Here is a 7,639-nt window from a genome sequence, read left to right as displayed (position 1 = left end):
TACCTGGCCGCCGGCGCTCGCGCCCGCGAGCCCCGTGGCTTCGCTCCATCCCCCGCACAGTTCCACGCGCGCACACCTCGGCGTACCCGTCGTTGCCCCCAGTGCGCGCCCGCGCGCCCCGGTCCTCCTCCTCCCCGTGCCCGCGAGCCGCACTCGCCCGCGGCTTTGCTGCAGCTGCTACTGTCGCCGCCCGTCACAGCGCCCGCGAACCCCCCTGGAAGCGCGCGTCCTCTGCCGCGCCACTACGGCCACCTCCACTCCCCCTTGGCCGGAGCCTCGCCGCGGCCCCCTCGCCAGTTCCGTTCGGGCGGACGCCCGACGCACGGCGCCCGTTGCACCCGATCCACTTTGGCCTATGGGCCAATGACCAATGGGCCAGTGCCCCCTATGGGCCTATGACAAGTGGGGCCTCCAGCCCCAGAACGAAAATAAAAAAAAGGATTTAAAATAATAATAATAATAATAAATAAAATAATTAATTAGTTAATTAATCAAAGAATTAATTAACTTAATTAATCCTGATTAGATTAACCTAATCACCTAGTTTAGTTAATTAATCTCTTAGGCTAATTAACAGTCAATGACATGCGGGACCCACACGTCAGTTGACCAGTCGACACCTCTGTTGACTGCTGACGTCATGCTGACGTCATGATGACGTCAGCAAACACTGTTTTGGATAATGTTGGATTAAAATAAATAATTAAAATCAGAAAATGATTAAATCTTTAGAAAATCATATCTTTTAATCCGTAACTCAGATGAAAATACTTTCTACATGAAAGTTGCTCAGAACGACGAGACAATTCCGGATACACAACCCGTTCGTCCGCCACACCCCCCCAACCTATCGAACTCGCAACTTTCCCCCTCCAGCTCCTCTGCCCGAAAACACGAGACCCCGGGGATACCTCCCCGGATGTTGCCCCCCTTCACCGGTATCACCTCATACCACGTTAGGGCACCTCTAGCACCGATACTTGTCATGTCATGCATCGCTATGCACCTGCTTGCTTTAATATTTATTGTTTCTTCCCCCTCTTCTCTCGTTAGACGCCGAGACCGACGCTGCTGCTGCCCAGTTCGACTACGAAGTTGACGACCCCTCCTTGCCAGAGCAATCAGGCAAGCCCCCCCCCTTTGATCACCAGATATGGCCTATTCTTCTCTATACTGCTTGCATTAGAGTAGTGTAGCATGTTACTGTTCGGTTACTCCTATTCTGTTGCATAGCCTGTCATTGTTGCTACAGTCATTGATACCTTACCCGCAATCCTAAATGCTTAGTATAGGATGCTAGTTTATCATCATTGGCCCTACATTCTTGTCAGTCTGCCTTGCTATACTATTGGGCCGTGATCACTTGGGAGGTGATCACGGGTATATACTATACATATATACATACTTTAGATGATGACTAAAGTCGGGTCCGCTCGAAGAGTACCCGCGAGTGATTCACGGATTGGGGGCGGAAAGGACCTTTGTCCCGAGGGCCCTCTGTGTGGATCTTTGTGGCGGAGCGACAGGGCAGGTTGAGACCACCTAGGCGAGAGGTGGGCCTGGCCCTGGTCGGCATCCGCGGTTGCTTCATAATAACACGCTTAACGAGATCTTAGTATTTGATCTGAGTCTGGCCATTTGGTCTATACGCACTAACCATCTACGCGGGAGTAGTTATGGGTATCCCGGCGTCATGGTATCAGCCGAAGCCTTCGTGACGTCAGCGACTGAGTGGCGCGCGCCGGATTGGACTGGAATGCCACTAGGCTAGGTCTGCTTCCGGCCGCGTACGCAATGTGCAGGTGTGCAAAGGGCGATGGTCCCAAACCCCTGCGCCATAGGAGTTAGACCGGTGTGCTGACCTCTCTGTTGTGCCTAGGTGGGGCTGCGACGTGTTGATCTTCCGAGGCCGGGCATGACCCAGGAAAGTGTGTCCGGCCAAATGGGATCGAGCGTGTTGGGTTATGTGGTGCACCCCTGCAGGGAAGTTTATCTATTCGAATAGCCGTGTCCCTCGGTAAAAGGACGACCCGGAGTTGTACCTTGACCTTATGACAACTAGAACCGGATACTTAATAAAACACACCCTTCCAAGTGCCAGATACAACCCGATGATCGCTCTCTAACAGGGCGACGAGGAGAGGATTGTTGGGTAGGATTATGCTATGCGATGCTACTGGAGATGCTACTTGGAGATGCTACTTGGAGATGCTACTTGGAGTACTTCAATCTACTCTCTTCTACATGCTGCAAGACAGAGGCTGCCAGAAGCGTAGTCTTCGATAGGACTAGCTATCCCCCTCTTATTCTGGCATTCTGAAGTTCAGTCCACTGATATGGCCTCCTTACACATATACCCATGCATATGTAGTGTAGCTCCTTGCTTGCGAGTACTTTGGATGAGTACTCACGGTTGCTTTTCTCCCCCCTTTCCACCTTTCCCTTCTACCTGGTTGGCGCAACCAGATGCTGGAGCCCAGGAGCCAGATGCCACCGTCGATGACGACTACTACACTGGAGGTGCCTACTACTACGTGCAGCCCGCTGACGACGACCAAGAGTAGTTAGGAGGATCCCAGGCAGGAGGCCTGCGCCTCTTTCGATTGTATCCCAGTTTGTGCTAGCCATCTTATGGCAAACTTGTTTAACTTATGTCTGTACTCAGATATTGTTGCTTCTGCTGACTCGTCTATGATCGAGCACTTGTATTCGAGCCCTCGAGGCCCCTGGCTTGTATTATGATGCTGGTATGACTTATTTATGTTTTTAGAGTTGTGTTGTGATATCTTCTCGTGATTCCCTGATCTTGATCGTACACGTTTGCGTGCATGATTAGTGTACGATTGAATCGGGGGCGTCACAAGTTGGTATCAGAGCCGACTGCCTGTAGGAATCCCCCTTCCACACTCCTTGGCCGAAGTCGAGTCTAGACATTGCAAAAACTTTTACTAACATGGCTGTGTGCCTTACGGGCCCACGTCGCCATTGGGTGGTACTAGGATCTTTTACTCCTCGACCTTTACTCTGGGACTCTGAACTCTCTTCTATTCGGGTTAAATGATTTTGCTAAAAACAAAACTAACTTTAGGTTCTCGAAAATACTTCTCCCGGAGAGCCCCTCACTTCAGATGATCGCCTGCTGCGCTAGAAGATTCCAAAGTTACTGTATGATGTTTTCTCGAGTCCTTGTGTCATCGCATTTGCGATTTACATCCACCCTCAACCCCTATAAAAACGGCATACACTTGCCATTCATACAATCATTCCCCGTTGATCTTGTTATTACAAGATACCCCTGAAATTCTTTCTATTTGTTTTGAGAATACTTGGTGCCTACTACCTTGTAGTTCTTTGCTACATGAATACCCCTACGGATAATTTCTCGCACTTACCGAGTATCCACTCATCCCCAGTTGATTCATGTATGTCACCAATCCTCGAAATATCATTCGATCTTCCGAAAATCTTGAGCATCCTATTGCTCTTGAAATTCTTGATTGCTTGCATTATGGTTAATCCCATAAGTCTAGTAATCTTGTTGACATCCATTGTCATTGTCATTTTGAGTCCGTTGATTCGATTTGTTGCGAATGCTCGCAATCCTCAAACAGATCCTAGAATTCATCCTTCCGGCTCAGACGTCGTATTAATCATGAGCTGGTTCTCGCCAATTAAATTGTCGTCGATTGTGCCCCTAAGTCTATTGAACTTATCCGTCCTTTATCAGAGCGTCTGCTTCTGATCTTTCGCTTTGTAAATCATAATTCCTTAGCAATTGAGCTCTAAGTTATTTAGTTGTTTTTATAATCCAATGCCTTTGCCTTGCTTCTTCCTCTGGTTGTGTGCTGATACTCACCCCAGATCCTTTGTTGGATTTTATCCGACAATGTCCTTCATATTCAATAACCTTGAGCCTTTCCTAGGATATATAATGCCTTTGGTAAATTGTATCCTTTGCTTTGTCAACCATGCTCTACTTTTGAGCTTGTGTTATTTACTCCTGAAGTTCGTGGTATATGTTCTAAGAAGCCCCGATGGCTTGAACCTATGCCTTCCTTAATATGTGTGAACTCGAAAGTTTTCACGAGTCATACTCTTCTAGTATTTTACCAGATAAAATTTCAACACACAATTTCATTGAAGGCGAGAAGTGAATGAAAGGTTATGCATTAAATAAGTGGGAGTCGACCTTGAACTTTGTGTTCATGCCCATGGACACGATGTAGATCTTATCATTAAAAGCTTCTCTTAAATTAATTATTCCCTTGGTATAAGTTCATCTTATATCTGGGATCTGGCCTTTTGCAATCCTGGTTCCGACCATATGTTCTTCCTTGATCCCATTTCTTGGGCAAGTTTAAACACTTGTCCTCTACAAAGCAATACCCCAGACCAACCTCTACTTTGGTTTGTCGTCGAGTAACCCCTGGTATCTCAAGGATATCACGCCATTGCACTACATTACCCTGTCCTTTGATGGAGTACTACCTTTACCCTGCCTTTGTCACTTCATGCTTCTGGGTTGTTTGTTAACCGAGAACACCGATAAGTGAATCGATTCAGCACTCCGATTCACTAACTCTAAGTAATTTTTGTTGCTTATGAGTTTAATAATCCTTCAAGTCATTTCTAGCCTGACTGGCTATATCATTTTTGTGCTAAATTTTAACTGTGCTACCTGTTCCTTCTTCCCGGAGCACAATTTTCGACGATGAGCTAAGCTTATGTCAATCTTCCTCGTCATATCATTTCACCTTGAATAACAAGCTTGGTTTCGAGTTTGTGTTGTGCCAATGGTTCCAATAAACTTGCGCTTCATCATTCCTTTGACTTGATGCCATCGCTGATCGATTACATCTTCATGGAATCTCTCGGCAAATGTGTCGTGATCATCGTCAACATTTTGACTCCTTCCAGGATATCAACCAAATTCCTGATGGTATGTACCATCCTCGTCCTTGGTAAACTGAGTTACCATCGACAACATCCTTATCTTTCTTCATCATAAACTTGTTCAGGTTGTGGATGCAACTTGCTATTGAGCTTGTATTACGATTCTACCTTGAAGTATTACCACCTTTTATGTCAAGGATGTTGTGAGAATTGCTCCACCTCTTGAGAATTCTTGGTATAGTGATACTTCTCACCATCAACATTCTTTCTTGTGTTGTTTCTAACCGGGATACCGATAGGTGAACGGTGTTGTTTGGATTCCGCCCTTCTAGCAACCCTATTGCTTTGAAGTTAATGGTCGGCCGTTCATTCTTAGACTATTGATTATTGGATCACCATTCCAATGTTGGCCGTGCAACCCAGCCCATATTTCGGGTGCACCTTTCAACCATTGTTAAATTGTGTATATTTTCCTAGAGCATACGACGTTATATCATTTGAAATGACAAGTGTCATCCTCTTGTTCACATTATTGTGGAAAGCCATCCGTTTGGAATTCTCGATGAATTGTCGCTGAGCCCATCAACCACCTTCTCATCCCCTCCTTGGTTTAAGGATGAACTATTGCTTCAAGAACCCGCTCCCATAGTTCATTTCCTGAGGATCTTGGAATGTCATTTCATCTATTTGTGTTGCATCTTTTCTTCTTGGACATCCTGAGTCTGAGGTATCATGACACCAATCGGATCTGAATCTCGGTCAGATATGATGGTTGGGACAACTTTCTAAGAGTTATGATGTTGGTCCTTTGACGACCCGGTAACATGATGTCATGCCTAGCACCCCCCCCCCCCCTGGGTGGAGGACATATCGTTATAATTTCTTTTGCAAGGATAACCACTCGTCCTGGAGGAAATTGTAAGACCTATTTTATAAGTTGTTCCTGATGGATCCATTGGGTATCTAAAGTCCGACCTTTGTTTGAATACCATGTCAATGCTATCTCAAAAGCTTGTCTGTGGAACTCTGATTTTCAACAAGAACATTTGAAGCCCAATGCTAAATGTTTCTTGCTCAATTATCCGAACACCATTGTATGGATAATGACATGGAATTTCTCTTCCCTTTCCTAAAGGGGTTTTCTACGTTTTATCCCGTCACGAATATCATGCTTTGCTTGCCCTTGGGGAGGATATACCCCTGATATATGTGTTTAGACACACTGTCCTTTCCATTGTTCTATTTAAACTGATGATCACCTCCTTCCCATTGTTTTGTTTAACATTACTGGTGATCTATATGATCTAAGCAGTAATATTCTCCTGCTTATGTGAACACCTTGGTGTACAACCGTGTCAGTAAGCCCCTGTTGCTTTTGTTGATAGCATTCTGGTAACCACTGATGGACGAGAACTTTGCCTATTGGTCCGCCTCGTTCAACGAGCAGACAAATGGTTCTCTTCGTCCCTCGCCCTTGGTACCGACGTTGTTTCCAACATAACTGACATGCTATCCTCTGCCATGCCTTGCTACCATGACCGTGCAATATGTCGGCGTCCTTCCTACTTTTGAACCACATGGTGGGCCCATAACCCACAGTTCCACAGGATCGAAACCTGAATCTCCTGCACCCCCCTATTCCCAAGGTTGTTCCTCGCGTGTGGCCTCGTATGTAATTCACGAGCCATCTTCCGAGGGATCATCAAATCTGTTACCGGACACAATACTTATTCCCGATTGCTTTGAGCCCCTTTCACGCACTGTTTCAGGCATCAAACGGTTGCCTGCTCGCTCGAAACTTCCCATGAAACCTCATTACTTTGCTCTCGATATTTTCTTAAGTTTCAATTCGAGAGTTACATTCTGCCACCTTCCCCGATGATATCGACCAGATAGTTAACCTTGTAGAGGTTCGTTCTCCCGGAATACCCCCCTTATTCTTTTGTAAGAACGATGGAGATCCTGAAGAAAAGGACGACAACTTCATCATGATGACCTGAAGCAGAGGACTGGAGACATCAATGTAATGGATCGACCTCTTCGGGAAGAGCAACTATGACCGAGAAGAATCGTTAGAATTTCATAACCAGATCCCTTTCCCCTTATAACCGCTCCTAAATCTCGGGACGAGATTTCTTGTAGTGGAGTAGAATTGTGACGCCTGGATAATCATGCTATAGTAATCTCATGTTAATGATGGCACGTCACCTCTATCACTGTAATTAATCTTGGGTTAATTCAAAACCGTTTCAAATTTAAATCCTAAATAAATCAAACGACAAAAGTTTTCAAATATTAAAATTAAAATGTTCGGGCTATGTCAATTATTGCATCGGTAATTATGTTGAAGTAAACACAATTTTATAGAATGCCTAAATACTTTTAAATGAATTAAAACAGAAAAGAAATAATGAAAGAAAATACAAAGGTTAAAAGAAAACAGAAAACAAAACTAAAAAAAGGAAAGGAATAAAACAACCCCCCCCCCCACTGGGCCACTCAACCCAGCTGCTAGCTAGGCCAAACCCCAGGCCGACCCACCCCTGCCTACTAACCCACTCCCTCCGGAAACCCTAAACCGTCGCCCCCACTTCCCCCACCCCCTCTCGCTTTTCCCCTCCCGATCCAATCTGAATCGGGGCTGCGACCGCGTCGTCGCTCGACGACCCGCCGACGCCTACCGCTGGAACCGCCGACGCCTCGCCACTTCCTGCACGCCGACGCCAGTCGCAGGAGCTCCCTCGCC

Source organism: Triticum dicoccoides, chromosome 6B (genome assembly GCF_002162155.2).
Source record: "Triticum dicoccoides isolate Atlit2015 ecotype Zavitan chromosome 6B, WEW_v2.0, whole genome shotgun sequence".
NCBI classification, from domain to species: domain Eukaryota; kingdom Viridiplantae; phylum Streptophyta; class Magnoliopsida; order Poales; family Poaceae; genus Triticum; species Triticum dicoccoides.
This window is presented reverse-complemented; position numbering follows the sequence as displayed.